General features: G+C 41.1%; 1 long non-coding RNA gene across 3 annotated transcripts in view; it reads right to left on the bottom strand.

Moving 5' to 3' along the window:
- Window positions 1-15172, bottom strand: part of LOC149120423 (uncharacterized) — a 36703-nt gene that overhangs the window by 9020 nt on the left and 12511 nt on the right. The window contains exon 3 of one of the 3 annotated variants that reach the window (XR_016226375.1): window positions 7373-7776. The exons of 1 other annotated variant lie outside the window; for it this stretch is intronic. This is a non-coding gene — a long non-coding RNA (uncharacterized LOC149120423). Of the gene's footprint in view, window positions 1-7372; window positions 7777-12730; window positions 13080-15172 lie in introns of those variants that run through there. One more of the 3 variants, XR_016226373.1, reaches the window with a different exon arrangement.

The raw sequence follows: 15172 nt of genomic DNA, 5'->3' as shown, positions 1-15172 counted from the left end.
TGTTGCTTTCAGGTTAATATCAAAAACAATATCAGCCATGCCTATGTTGTAGAGCTTTTCTCTTATGCTTTTATCTGGTAGTTTTACACCTTCAGGTCTTATATTTAAGATTTTAATGTATTTTGGGTTTATGTGTGTCTATGGTATGAAATAAGGATCTAATTTAATTCTTCTGAATGTGGATACAACTTTCCCCCAGACCATTTGCTGAAAAGATTGTATTTTTCCCACTGTATGTATTTGGGCCCTTTGCCCCAAAGCTGTTTTTTTTTTTTTCTGTTCTGTTAGTTTATACATCTGTGTCTATGTCATTATCTGACAGTATTTTTTAAGTGATAGTATTAATTTTTTATTGCTGCTTTAAAACATTACCAGAAACTTAGTGCTTTAAACAGTAAAATTGTCTGATCTTAGCGTTTGGGAAGTCAGAGGACCAACAAAGGTCTCATTGGGTCAAAATCAAGGTGTCAGCTGGGCCGTGTTCTTTCTGGACTCCATAGGGAAAAATTAATTTTCTTTACAAAAATAAGATTTTACACTTGATCCTAGCCTAAAGGCTGAGAAGTTATATATGAAAATAATTAAAAAAATTTTAAAAGGCACGTAAAATTGTACCTATGTGTGGGGTAGCATGGATGTATCAGGGTGGGGGATAGCTAGCAGGAAGATTGACTGCTGCAGCACCAAACGCGCCAGATTCCATGCAGTGGAAAATGGAAGCTCCTGCAGTTTAGGCACTTACAACAGGTGCCAGCTGGAAATAACCAACAGGGCTGCCAACTGTGTCTCCATGATGGACTTTAGCTCATTATAAAGTCATTGTAATAAACTCACCATGGTTAGCACCCTACTCCCTTCATGCACCTGAAGCCATGACACTTCTGAGATTTCCCAAAAAGGTCAAGGAAATGAGTGATACTCAGGTCCCTCCCCCAACCCTGCCCCCTTTGAATATTTAATTAAACTGTGCCCCAGACACCACCCCATGCCTCCAGTTCACATAAAGTGGTGGACTCAAACCTTGTTGGTGCAGTTCTTTCTTGAGTGTGCTCGCACGCCTTCCTGAATGTATTGAAAATATCTTTATATTTCAAATCCATGGAAAAATTACTCTTGCTTTGTCCTTTTTACTTATGTCTGTTTTGGCTGAGGTCCTTTGTGGCACCATACAAATATTTTTCTTTGTAAGTGAATAATGACACTGGCAGTTTTCTACATATTTCCACATCTCTGTCACAGAATTCCCACACTCACAGTGTACATGGCTCCCAAACTCACAGGGGGCAGGAGGTCCCCTCTCAGCCCACGAACTTGCCCCCTCCACAAAAGAGACAAGGTGTTCCCAGAGCCAGCTGCCTGTCAGTATTCCACCCTGGCAGTCTGATTCCTGGCACCTGTGATACAGTGAGGGGGGGAGCACCTCCCAGGGCAGGCCAGCTCAGATTCAGTGGGGACCACAGATTTATTCCTCTCACATAGTAATGTGGTTGCACACAGGTATGAGCCACAGCAGCCTTTACTCACCTTGTTAAGATGGTGCTTCCTCCCTGATAGTCACTGAGATGGCTTGGAATTCAGCAAGCATGCAACACCAGGAAGTGCTGCACACCACAGAGTTCACCTGGGCCTGTTTGGGGGACGCTAGGGTGGTTAAGCTGCCTGAGGGGTGTCTTTGGGTGACAGCTGGTGGCTTTAGTTCCACTTCACCAGGGGAGGGGTTGGGACAACTCCTGGGCAGTGGGCTCCATGGCGCCCCCTGCTGGGGATGCATCCCTTGCTTTCAGATCTGCAGGGGGTGGGTTTGACCACAGAGGCTCAATGAGGAGCCTGGATCCTGACTGGTCTGGCAAGGCCTGTCAGCTTCCCAGAGGGCACAGCTCTGGTTCCTGAGGGGATTCATTATTGTTTCAGTGGTGTCTAATTTTCCGGTTTTGTGTTGATCTTGGAAACATATGTTGTGTAACTGCAAGGGTTAACTGAAATAGTGTTTTTTGAAACAATTCAAGATTTTAGCTGATTTCCCTTATACATACTGGAGTATGATTTTGGCAACCACTTGGACTTTTCACAAAAGCACCCTTTGAAACGCCTTTCTCCCCAGCACTGGTCTGATAGAAGATACCTGTTGTGGAAGCTGCTTTGACTTGCTTGCACCTGACACTGTAATCTCAGGAGCACTGAGCAACCCCAATGGGGACCCCCCACCCAGGAGGAGCAGGGCTGTGCATTTGCATCTGGTTCCCTCCCTGCGGATGTCCCCAGCCTGGCTTCCCTTAGAGAATGGATTCATTCTTGCTGCCCGTTCATGTTTGCAGGGTGGAGTGTTGCTTTCTCTTTACAAAGCCCTTGCTCCTGGTGGGAGCTGGTGGGGGTGGATTGGAGGAGCGCCCCTCTCTTTCCCCTCCAGCCTAGTGAAGTAGAAATCAACAGGAAGAGAGAAGCCAGTTAGGGAGTTTGATTGAAACTGTTTAACTTTTGCTCTGCCTGTGGAATGCACGTTCTCATGTGTGAAAACTTAACCCAGATGGTAGACTGCTGAATTATAGGATGACAATTTTTAATTTTAGACTCCACTTTTAAACATTCCTCTAGAAAGAAAGTATGTCCTTAAAATACAGTTGTCATAGTTTAGGTCACATAACATGCAAGCATGTCACAGGAAGACTAGCACAGAATCTTACTTTCCCTGCCAGAAGATTTTCTGCTGTCTTCCTTCTGGTTGCCATTGCACAAGTCTGCAAGGGAATCACAAGTTTTGCTCATGTGTTTCCTAGCAAAGAAGTAGCTGAGGGCGCGCTTATGGATTAAAGGATCTCACTAGTGTGCTTCAGAGTGTTTTAGACGATTGAATCCTGTGCTGCAGTCTCTCTAATGGAGGGACCGATCATGATGAAGAGCAGCAGTGCCAGGTAAACCATGTGAGTACAGGCTGTAGTCTATACAGCGTGAACACACCTTAGTCATGCAAGTATATTGCTGTTTATACTACATTTACCTGGATGATCCCTTTAAAATATTGTTTACAATTTTTACACCACATTTTATAATATGGTACAAATATTTTATGCTGCACACTTATCTTTCCAATCTCTGACAACCTAAAATTGGCAATAGATATGACATTATTTCTTTTCTGACAAAGTGCTTTTATTTTTATTGAAAATATTTATGAATATTTTAGGAACAGTTGATCATCTTTTGTGTTATTTAAATTCTTATTGCTTATTTTGATGCTACCTAAGATGAAAATAGTACTCATGGAATTAAAAAAATTAGAATGTATTTTCAAGATTTTAATTTTACATTTTTGTCTTCACTGGTATTAAATTTTGGTCTGTCATCACTTTCTTAGGTTTTATTTTCCAACTTTATTAAATTAGGCCTATCTTACATAATTTCTATCAGTTATACTTGGCAGCATGGCATTTTATTTTTTATAATTTAGTGAAAATCAGCACCGTAGAAACTGATAGTGAATAGAATAGTTAATGGGTGAGGAAGTGAGAGAGACACCCAGTAACCACATGTTTTACCTGGACTCTTATGCAAGGGTACATGCTAGATGGCTTCATTCAGGTTATGATACAGATGGAATCACATCTTGACTTTCGGTCTGGATTAAAGTGGATATGGAGGTAGTTAGAGATTTAAGCAAGTGCCTTGTGTTTCCTGGAAACTATTGAAACTCGTTTGGATGAAAGATTCTCAGATGGTGATAATTAATTACACCCTCTACCTTTTTCTTGGGATAATTTGGAGTTATACAGTAAAGTCCCAAATGTCCTTGATTTGCCATTTTTGTTCACATGAAACTATTCAAATTTGATTTTGTTCCCACATTATATATGATGGAGAAGCCAGAATTACCTGGCAGAATTTAATTCTTCCTTGGATCTAGTTCCATTTTTAATGTTGGGTTCCTTTTTCAAATCTGATTACTCTAGCTGTAGCTCTCTAGAATAAAACATTCCTACCAAGTCCCTGGTCACAAAAGGTCAAAAGAATTCTCATTTCTTAAGGTGCTCAACAAATCACCTTTATTTTGAGATGGTAGTCTTTCAAGTTACTGTTACTTACAACCCTTCTCAGTGATGATGAAATACTGAGTTCCCATCATGGGGCACTCATCTGAACCTCTTGTGGTATATTTCAATAAATTACATTCTTAGTCTTAGAGAACATGGACATTTTAGTGTTTGGAATACTCCAAATTTTAAAAGGTTTTTCTTTGTTTTAGGTTAGCTTCTTCTCTTCCTGATGCCATAAAATATAACATGTTAGATATCCTAACCACCTCCCCCAAATGTTTTTCCTTTTTTAAATTGTATAATGACCAGTAGATTCATCCAATGGCATGCAATTGACAAGTACTATGGATATTTAAGATGATGGTAAATAATTTTAATTATTTTTGCTATAATTTTATAGGAGAAATGGGCTGTAAAAGAAATCTCTAAACCACAGAGAGCATTTAGGAAACTATATTTTATAGAGGGTCATTAATGTGTCCTTAATTCAAGATATAAGGTATATAGTTTACACAACCTTTGTTCTCCTCATACAAAGTTTTTATTCATTTTCCTATAGGTCAGCACTTTCACTGTTCCTTGTACTGCTTCTGCAGACTTGTTTTCAGTTTGCTTTATTTTTGCTTTTCAGAGTTGTCATACTCATGGCAGTAGTGTTTGTGACACCATAAATGCCAAAATTCATGGGAAACTTAATGAGTGATTGCCTAAGTATTATTTCCCTTCAAATTGGGATGGTGCCACAATAGCCAGAGAAAATGAATGGCTTTTTTGAAGGCCATGTAGGTTCCATGACATCTGGTCAGTGTATTGCTTTAAGGGCACAGAAAAACATTCTATCTTAACTTGCCTTATGGACCGTAAATCCTTGTTGCAGAGAGTGGAGCTTATTTTATTATACTACTTTGTATAATTAAAATAAGTCACATTCTAGGGGGGGGGGAACCTGGAATTTTTCTTTTTCTTTTTTGTTTCTTTTTGAGAAACTCCTATGTAGAAATCAGAGCTACTCACTACCTTGTGCTCTTGATTGTCCACGAGGATTATTTGTAGTCCTTTTTTTATCCCACATTGGAATTGCCCTCTTCTTCTAGATTGCCTCCCCTTCATGATAATCATGATATCAGGACAGTGAATGTGTAGTGTGTAACATCAAATGTGGTGAGGTATTCTGAAATCCTGCAGCATGGACACAGAATCTCTGTAGTTAATGAATTAGCTATGGCTGAATTGTTAGCGTGGATCGTCAGAAGACTGCCAGGTCTTAGTAAGGAGGAGAAAGATAAGTGATATAAAAATTAGAGATGAGTGGAAGGAAACCACTCCCTTACTGATATTAGTAATCTTCCATATAGTTAATGGTCTAAAAAGTATATTTACTTCTTAAAACCCAGGGTTGGTATTGGTAACATAGAAATATTGACTTTTCTGTACATTCCTCATTATTGGTTCCCCAGAAAATAATTATTAAGAGTTTATGAAACCAGATTAAATATCCATGTTCACTTCAGCCTTATTTTTTCAAATAAAAATTTGAATTTTCAGCTTTTGTGTATTTGGTGTTCATCACTGTTCATGAAATCAAGGATCAGAAAGGAAGTGGAGATGAGACATCTCTGTATTTCCCTTTGCACTTTGGGTACAGTGAGTGGCATTAGCGTGCACTAGCTGCGAATTTACAGCACCTTACGGAACTAAGTAGTGTTTATTTATTATAATAGAAAAGTTAAGCTGCACTTCTGTAGATAATTGACTTTTCAGAGTGTAAAGCTATCATATCTTCCAACAGGATTTACTCTTTCATTCATAATTGTTTTTGAAAAATCTTAAATAGTGTATCATTCATTTATATCCTTTATAATAGTTTTGAATTTGGAGTAGAAGGGATTGTTTTTTTTTCCAAAAAGGGCTTCATCATTGCTATCTTTTAATCATGCTTAGGGATCCAGTTAGAATCAATAAACTTTAACAGTTTATGGCCTCCTATGTCAGCACTGCAGTGATTGGTTGTGAATATTAAATTGATTACTATTTTCCCTCTGTAGCATGTAATTGCTATGTTTTTGCTAAGAAGGTGTGACTAGAAACAAATGTGAAAGATCACTTAAACCAAAGCCAGTTTAAAGGAGTATTCTCTCCTGTTGGTTTACTTTCACCTCAGAATTACAAGAATATTACAACGCATAGTGAATAATTGTTTATAACATTTCTACCAGTTTCAATTGCATATTGGTCTTGGCATTTCTTGGCACTATGGTTCTCTGTGATGTCTTATTATTTGTGAGGGGTTTTTTGTTTTATTTTTAATAGGTGAGGCCTGAATGACTGTCCTGGCAGGAGCAGGGCTGGGAGGCTTCAGGCTCCTCTGTGTGGGAGGAGCTGTGTCATTTCCTTAACCCTGATGGTCACATGCTCTGGCCAGGCCAGCAATGGTGTGGGGTTATCACAGCATGAGTCAGGGTTAAGGATATATGTGTCAGTACTGAGTACTTTTCTCAAATCCCCAATTTCTGGTTTCCATTCAAGTCTTTTACTCTATTTTTTTTCTTGCTGAGTAGCAAAGGACTTTTATTTTCCACTTTTCCAATATACCTACAAAGTATGAACACTGCATTTCAATTGATTGTATTGCATGCTTTTTTGCTGAAAACCTTTTCTGTAAACACAATTGCCTTGTTCAGTTTTGTTGTAAACTGACTTATCTTAAGATGCACTGTTGATATGCTTTCTGATGTGTTTGATAAGAGTGATAAAAATAAAACTTAAAAAATAAAGCAATTAAAAAAATTTGGCCTATTTCTCAGTAACATGTATAAACAGCTCAGTAATGAAGGGAAGTAGTCTTCAGTATGATGTGTGCTGCACTACCATATATATGGAATGGGTGCACAAAGACAGTGCTAGGGTGGCTATGGTAGATTTATGAAAATTGATAAAACTGCACCTATAATTTCACTCGTAGTGTCTCTAAGCCACAATTCTGATGTATTGTACTTGATCGATGAATGTGTTTACTATAATCATAGTTCGGTTTACATATCTAAATAATATCTGCAGGATTTTTATGTGTTTGGGATTTATAGTATTGATGGGAGATATTCTTGGACCACAAGGGTTATTGTCAATGTGTTATTTGTGTTTTAATTTAATATTTTCAAATGAGAAGCTAATTTTATCGGTAATATTCAGAGAATTCTATAACTGTATATTTCACAAACTATTACAATATTTTTGTATTGGAGCTTCTTTACATTATTTTATCATGCAGCAGACACTTGGTAGTTTCAAAATAAATCATTCATTCAATAAATGCTTCATGTTATGGGCCAGAAACTACAAGACTCTGGATTCACAGAAAATGCACAGTGTTTGTTGATAGGCACCTAAACATTAGAAATGGAAAATGTGAATTATCTTCTATAACTGTTTCTTCTTTCAATTATTTGAACAAAAATCTTTGGATTCAACCTAGAGCAGAGAAACAAATTGACTAAGAATAATTACTATATATACTATAATTTAACAACTGAAGAAGTACACCAGTGGGTGATGGAGACAACTGGTGAGTTCATGGACATGAAGAGTCTCCTTGGGACAAGGACGCTGGTGGCCTGTCCTGAGCAGACACTGTGGAAGTGCAGTCCTTGGAGACACTGGACACTGTGAGCTCAGTACCTGGGAAAGCTGTGAGCTCACAAGCAGGACCATGAGGGAATGATGGAGAATTGTCAGGCAGGAGTGTAGCAGCCTAAGAGAGGGTGGGATCCAAGACAAAGCACAGGTTAGGTGAGGCCTGAATGACTGTCCTGGCAGGAGCAGGGCTGGGAGGCTTCAGGCTCCTCTGTGTGGGAGGAGCTGTGTCATTTCCTTAACCCTGATGGTCACATGCTCTGGCCAGGCCAGCAATGGTGTGGGGTTATCACAGCATGAGTCAGGGTTAAGGAACAGGGAGTGGGACCCTGTGGGGCCTCAGAGGGGTAGGACAGGCTGCAGGGACATGTTGGCCATGACTTCATCCTGTTTAGTCTCCAATGATGAGGGCGGCTGGCAGAGGGAGGATGACAGATGGGAGGTGACACCCTATGACCCCCTGAGTGACAGAAGCAATGTCCCTGAGGTGAGTTCTCCCATCTTTCTTCTTGTATTACTCAACCCATGGCCTGGTCAGCAGCACCTGGTAACCCAGCCGCCTGAGATCTTGGGAAGTGGTTCATCCTTGGAGCCCCTGAATGTGGTGATGTCTGGGGCAGTGTGTGGATCCCTGCTCTGCAGAGCACACCCAGCACCACACCACAGTCACCTCCACCAGCCAGGGCCCAGCTTCCTCACAGGACCCTGCCCTTGGCCTCCCTCCATCCTCACCTCCAGGGGAGACCAGACAAGGGTGATGAGGAGATTGGTGAATACAACAGCAGCAATGGAACCTGTATAGCTAGGAACACACATGGGCTTGTGCACACAAACACACACAGGCTCACACTTGTCCCCAGTGGGATATTACAGCTCAGGCCCCTCAGGACAGGGAGAGTAGTGAGGAGCTTGGCCACAACAGGACCCAGGAGCCTCAACAAATCCTGCAAGGCATTCACTGTCCCTGCAGGACCAGAGGCAACCATGCCCGGCCGAGGAGCTGGAAGGGGCCTAATGGTGCTGACAGTGAAGGTGTCCCCCAGATGTGGATGTCCCTTATCTGGGAGCCCTAGGGATTGTGGGTGCTCCTGACCCCATATGCTTATTGTCAACATCAGTGTCTGTGTGGTCAGCACCAGTGTCAGGGGCTGGTGGTGAAGTCACAGTGACTCAATACTTCACCTCTTGCCTGTGTCCAGGACAGAGTCCCTGTTCCTCCTGCAGATAGTCTGGTCCCTGCTGGCTCAAGGTCCCAGGCAGGTGGCAGGCAGCCTGCCTCACCCCTCCCCCTAGTCTCTGGATTCTGATACCCAACAGCAACAGCAGCAGCAAGGAGAAGCCAGGAGGCGGGCAAGAGGCACAGCCTGGATCAGCAGTGCTAGGTTAAGCCTGTCATGTGGCAGGAGGTTGTGCCACATGGATTCCCCAGTTCTGGTCATTGCAAGGGTAGGCAAAGTACGGGGACCTCAGGTAGTTGTATTTCAATTGTGAGGGCACACATTGCACTCATATTAATCCAAAATGGAAATGTTCAAAGGTCAATACAAAATATAATTGTAGAGTAGGAAAAGGAGGATGGAGGATGGAGGGTGGCAGTGACCTGGGACATTGTCCAGAGAGTGACAGAGGGAACCGGGACATCTGAGCCCATGATGTATCTCCTGCACATCTGCCCTTTCCTCTTGATCCCAGGAGAGACCACAGGCCCCACTACTAGGGGATTCTTATTCCTCAGGGGGTTGGGAACCCTGACCCCGAGACTTGCTAATCTAGGAGGGTGCCATTGTGACTGCGCTCCATGATGTCATCATTGCCAAGCACTGCTCCTTCCATATTCTACAGCAGTTAGAGGCCACTCCTGTGTCAAGTGACCGGCTGAGCTGGAGTTTGTTTTCTAGGCAGCAAGCAAGTTCAGGACACGGGGATGGATTCAGGTCCAGGTGAGTGGGACTTGCTCTCTTCATGTCATGATGATTTGGGGACAGGTTGTCCCAGCTGTGTGGGCCTGGCCTCTCTTGGCTACTGCAAAGGGCCATGCTGCCTGAGAGTGTCTCTCTCTCTCTTTCTAGCATGTTTTCCAGCTTAAAAACATGAAAAATTTGATTCTCTGAATACTCACAATGGAGATGTAGAACCTGAAATTAACTATGCCACTTTCAACTAATCTGAGAAAATTAAATGCTTATGTATAGCATTAACAAAATATGTGTAATATTGTACACTCCAAATAACAAAATACTGATTTTAAAAAAGGTGAAGTACATCTAAAGAACTGGAAACTGTATTGTGCCTGCAGATTACAGGATAAATGTAATAAAGGTGCTGGTTTCCCCAAATTAGTAAATAACTCTAATGCTATTCCATCATTATCCCAGCAAGATTTTGTAGGTCTAGGTGAACTTATTCTAAAATTCATACGGAGAGTTAAGACAGTCTTGGGAGAGTGGGAAGAACAAAGTGGGAAGATTCACTGCAGTCAATGTCAAGTCTCACTATGTAGATACAGTAATCAAGAATTTGTGACACTGGGGAAAGGACAGACTTAGACAAACAGAACAGAGAACCCAAATAGACCACACAAATATACTCAACTGAATTTTTTTACTCAGTACCACAGGGAATTCAAAAAAGAAAGGATAACTTATTCAAAAAGTGGAGTTACCCTGCCTCTGTTACACATCAGAGTGCCTGTGTTTGATGCCCGGCTCTGCTCCTGACTCCAACTTCCTGCTACTGCAGACCCTGGGAGGCAACACCAAGGGCTCAAGTAATTGGGTTCCTGCCCCCCACATGGGAGACCTGGAATGAGGCCCTGGCTCACTGCTCTAGCCTGGCCCTGCCCCATCTGTTGCAAGGATTTCAGGAGTCTATCCGTGGATGGAACATATCTCTGTCTCTCCCTCCTGCGCTGTCACTCTGCTTTTCAAATCAATATATAGATCTTTAAAATATCTTTTAAAGGAAAAATACAGGACTCCAAGATGAATTTTCTCAACAGTTGACCAATGCATAATTTGTGAGTTTATTTAATATTCTATGCAATATTTAGATGCATTTGCATTTCTGATCAACCCAGATCAATTCACATGTCAGATGAATGGAAAAAAAAAACATAAGAAATATATTGCATTCCATGGAACATTTGGGATATCATTACACTAAGGGGTCTTTCAATGTTTATGTAGCACGCAAATGGAACTGGGCATTTGCTATTATTGTTTCAGGTACTTCTGTTTTTTTCTTGGCTAAATCTGGCAGCCCTATCAGGCTAAACTTGGAAGTAGGGCCTTCTCTATACCAATTTCACCTATGGCAAGTGTCAGACTGTCTTTTTTCCTCTCTGTAAAGTGGGGGTGATGACTTTTATTTTGCAAGGCTGCAAGCTTCCCAAATCACACAGCTCCACTAACTGTTGTTGGTGGTGAATGCTTAGCAATCAACATGCATGTCTGGGGATGATGGGTGGATCACTGAATCTTTTTTAAAAAAGATTATTTATTTAAAATGGAGAGAGAGGGAGAAAGAAGGAGATGAGGGGAGAGAGAGAGATAGAGTGAGAGAATGATCTTCCATTTGTTGGTTCACTCCTCAAATGGCTAAAACAGGGCTGTACTAGGTCTTGAGCCAGGAACTCCACTGGGGTTTTCCATGTGGGTGGTAGGGAGCCAAGCACTCAGGCCATACCTCACTTCTCTCCCAGATATACACCAGCTGGATCAGGCACAGACCATCAGAACTTGAACCAGTGCTCTGACATGGGATGCTGGCATCACAGGTGGTGCTTTAACGTGCTGCTTCACAACACAAGTCCCTAATTAAACACATCTTGCTTGTTACTGTATCCCTGGGTTAAAGCAAGTGAATACTAGCAATATTATGGGAAAATTTATTTTTCACTTAAATTTTGCATGTAGGCATTTATTTGAACAGCAGAGAGCCAGCAAGCTTTCATCTGATGGTTCACTCTCCAAATACCCACCACAACCAGGGCTCGGCCAGGCCAAAGCCAGGAGCCAACAACTCTGTTCAAGGATCCAATCACTTGAGCCATCACTGTTGGTTCCCAGGCTGTGTATTGGCAGGAAGCTGGAGTCAAGAGCCAGTTGCAGGACTTTACTCAAGCACTCCAGAGTGGGACATGGGCTTCTTAAATTCCAATTAAACACCTGCCCCACAGGTAAACCTAAATGGCCTGTGGAGTTGGCAGGGCCAGTGTGATCACACCCTGTGTGACATGACAAGTGATAGAAGTGGAGAAAGCAGCTCCAACATCCTGGCTTTGCCTTCACTTTAACCACCCAGCTGGCTTTTCCAGGCTCAACTGGGTGCTCATTTCCTCCACTAACTGAGCTGGGACATTTCCCAGATGCCTCCAGGCTGGTTTTAGAAGAGATGACAATGTAATCCTAGGTGTCATTGCCTGTGTCTGCGGTAACTGCTGAAATTCTAGGAATGAACTTTTGCCAACACCTGCTCAGTGTCAGGGTTTAGGCTTTTTATTATGTTATTCATTTATTATCATTATTATTATAAGAAAGAGAGACATAGATATCTTCCAACTGCTGGCTCAATCTCCAATGCCTGTAAGAGCCAGACCATGGCAGGCAACACCCAGGAGCCTGGAATTCTATCTGGGTCTCCCACATTGTTGAACCATCAACTGCTGCTTGCCAGGGTGTGCACTAGCAGGAACCTACAGTTGGAGGCAGAGCCAGGATTCAAACCAAGGGAAGAACACTCTCAGGCTTATTAATATGAAAGATTTTTAAATAAGCATTTGGTGATAACATATGGCACCTCAAATTTCAATACCATATGTGGCATCCCAGATGGTGCTTCTGGGGAACTTAAAAGGGCCACATTTTGATATAATTTTAGGGGGTTATTTCCAGTATCAGCAGCACCTGAGCTGCAGCAAGCCATCATGTGGTGCACACAGACTCACCATCCCATGGCACACAAGGCTCTGGAACACCCAGATGGAGGTACCCATGTCTGAAATGAGTACATGAGATCAATCACATTTCTTTTTTTTAAAATTTTATTTATTTATTTTGACAGGTAGAGTTACAGACAGAAAGAGAGAGACAGAGAGAAAGGTCTTCCTTCCTTGGTTCACTCCCCAAATGGCCACTACAGCTGCGCTGATCTGAAGCCAGGAGCCAAGTGATTCTTCGTCTTCCATGTGGGTACAGGAGACCAAGCACTTGGGCCATCCTCCACTGCCCTCCCAGGCCACAGCAGAGAGCTGGGCCTGGGACTAGAACCCAGCACCCATATAGGATGCTGGCGCCACAGGCGGAGGATTAACCAAGTGAGCCACGGCACTATCCCCAATCATGTTTCTTATATGCAGCTGCCAGCAACACACAACAGGCATCTGTCAGTGTAGGCCATCCCTTAAGAAGTCTCCTGGGGAGTCTGTGCAGGGAGATAGATAGCAGTGATACACCAATGGGTGAATCAGTGGACTCCTTTAGCAGTGCTAGTCCTTAAGTCTACTAGATGTTATTCTAATTCCCACATGGCAAACAGCAGATACTTTCTGCAGGTAAGCTTTATCTTTGCCTTTTTCATATGATCTTGTATGTAGAGAACACTCAAGATTCCTCAATAAAGCTGGTACAAAAACAATTCAGCGAAGCAGTACAATACAAAATAAACATAGAAAAAGCAGTTTTGTTTATATACAAAACTGAACAACCTTGAAGGGAAATATAGAGAACAGCTGGATTTGCAATAGCATCAACAGGGTTAATTACTTAGGAATAAACTTAACCGAAGAAATAAAATATTTAAACACCAAAAACTATAGTGTTAATGAAATGAATTAAAGATGACACAAATAAAAAGCATTTTAAGAAGTTAGTACCACACTAAATGATCTACATATTCAAAGCAATCCTTCTAAACACATCAACATTTCATTTTAGCAGAAAATGTTAAAAACAACTTAGAATTCATATAGAATGTAAGAGAACCCCAAACAACCAAAATAAGTTTGAAAATGAAGTACAAAGTTAGAGGTCTCACATTTCCTGAATTCAAAACTCTCTACAAATCAACAGCAATCAAAATAGGATGATACTGACATAACATCAGATACACAGACTAGAGGCATAGAATAAAGAGAGAACTGGTGGGCATTCAGTCTAGCAGTTAAGATGCTGGTTAAGATTCCCACAATTAAATCTCAGCCTGGGCTCCTGACTCCAGCTCCCTGCCAATGCACACCCCTGGAGACAGTGGTGATAGCTCAAATAATTGGGTTCCTGCCACCAACACTGGGAATGTGGATTCTGTTTCTGGGGGCATGGTATTGTGCAAGCTCAGATTTGGCCATTGTAGGCATCTGGGCAGTAAGCATGCATGTAGGAGCTCTCAGTCCCCACCTCTCAAATTAAAAAATTTAAAATTTAAAAATTCAGTTAATATTATACTCACTAGTAAAATTAAGGAAAGTCAAGATATGATAACCCCATAAATACAAGTTTTGTGTTTTTTTTTTTTTCTAAATCTATCTTATAGTAAAACCCTAAACAAATTAGGAATTGAAGAGAACTTCTGTCAGGGAAAGGCCACCCATGGAAAAATCTACAAATGCTGGGGCTGGGAACAAGAAACAAATACTTTTACCACTTCTATTCAACCTGGTAATGGAAAACTTTACTAAATAAATCATGAAAAGAAAAAGAAAAAGTCTTCAGATTTCAAATGGAAACAGTAAAATCGCTTTGCATTGTTCAAGACATAATCCTGCATATAAAAGAAATACTGATGAATTTACTATATATTCAAAGTAAAATTCAGTAATCTTTCAGGGCATAGAACAGATGTAAAAGTATCAATTGTATTTCTGTGCAACAATGAATATTCTGAAAAAACAGCAGCATTCAAAATGGCATCAGAAGGAAGAAAAATACAAATAAAAATTTTAAGAATACCCTAATACTACACAAAAAATACAAAATACAATGGAGATAAACAATGTTCAAGTCACTTAATGAATTAAATTATGCATTTTTCCAGTAACCATGTAAAAATATGCTTACTATTAGTCATTAGGAAATCACAAATCAAAACCTCAAGAAGATACCACTTCCCAGCCAGTAAAATGACTATGGCTCAGCAAGAGATGAATGCTGACAGATCTGACTGAGGATCATGAGAGCTTCACGCAATTCCACTACAATGGTGCAGACACTTTGAAAAACAGTTGAAGTAGTTTCTCAGAGTGTTTTAGATGAAGTTACTGTTATTGATCTGCAGTTCCACTTGCAGTTATGCCCCTAAAATATAAAATGACATGAACACAAAGGCCCACCCCGGCACTATTCATGAAAGCCAAATGGGAAAACATCAAATGTCTATGTGAAAGGAAAAAAATTGAGTTGTGTATCTTCACAATTTACTCTATGTGGCAGTCAAAAATGAAGTTAAGAAAAAACATGTCACTGAAGAAACAAACTAAAAGAAACACATAAAGAAATCAGAATCAGGGGCCCGTGCTATGG

This window comes from Oryctolagus cuniculus, chromosome 19, assembly GCF_051225735.1.
Source record: "Oryctolagus cuniculus isolate XC-2025 breed Fujian yellow rabbit chromosome 19, ASM5122573v1, whole genome shotgun sequence".
NCBI classification, from domain to species: Eukaryota; Metazoa; Chordata; class Mammalia; order Lagomorpha; family Leporidae; genus Oryctolagus; species Oryctolagus cuniculus.
The sequence above is the reverse complement of the archived record's forward strand: the minus strand, read 5'-3'. Positions and strand labels throughout refer to the sequence as shown.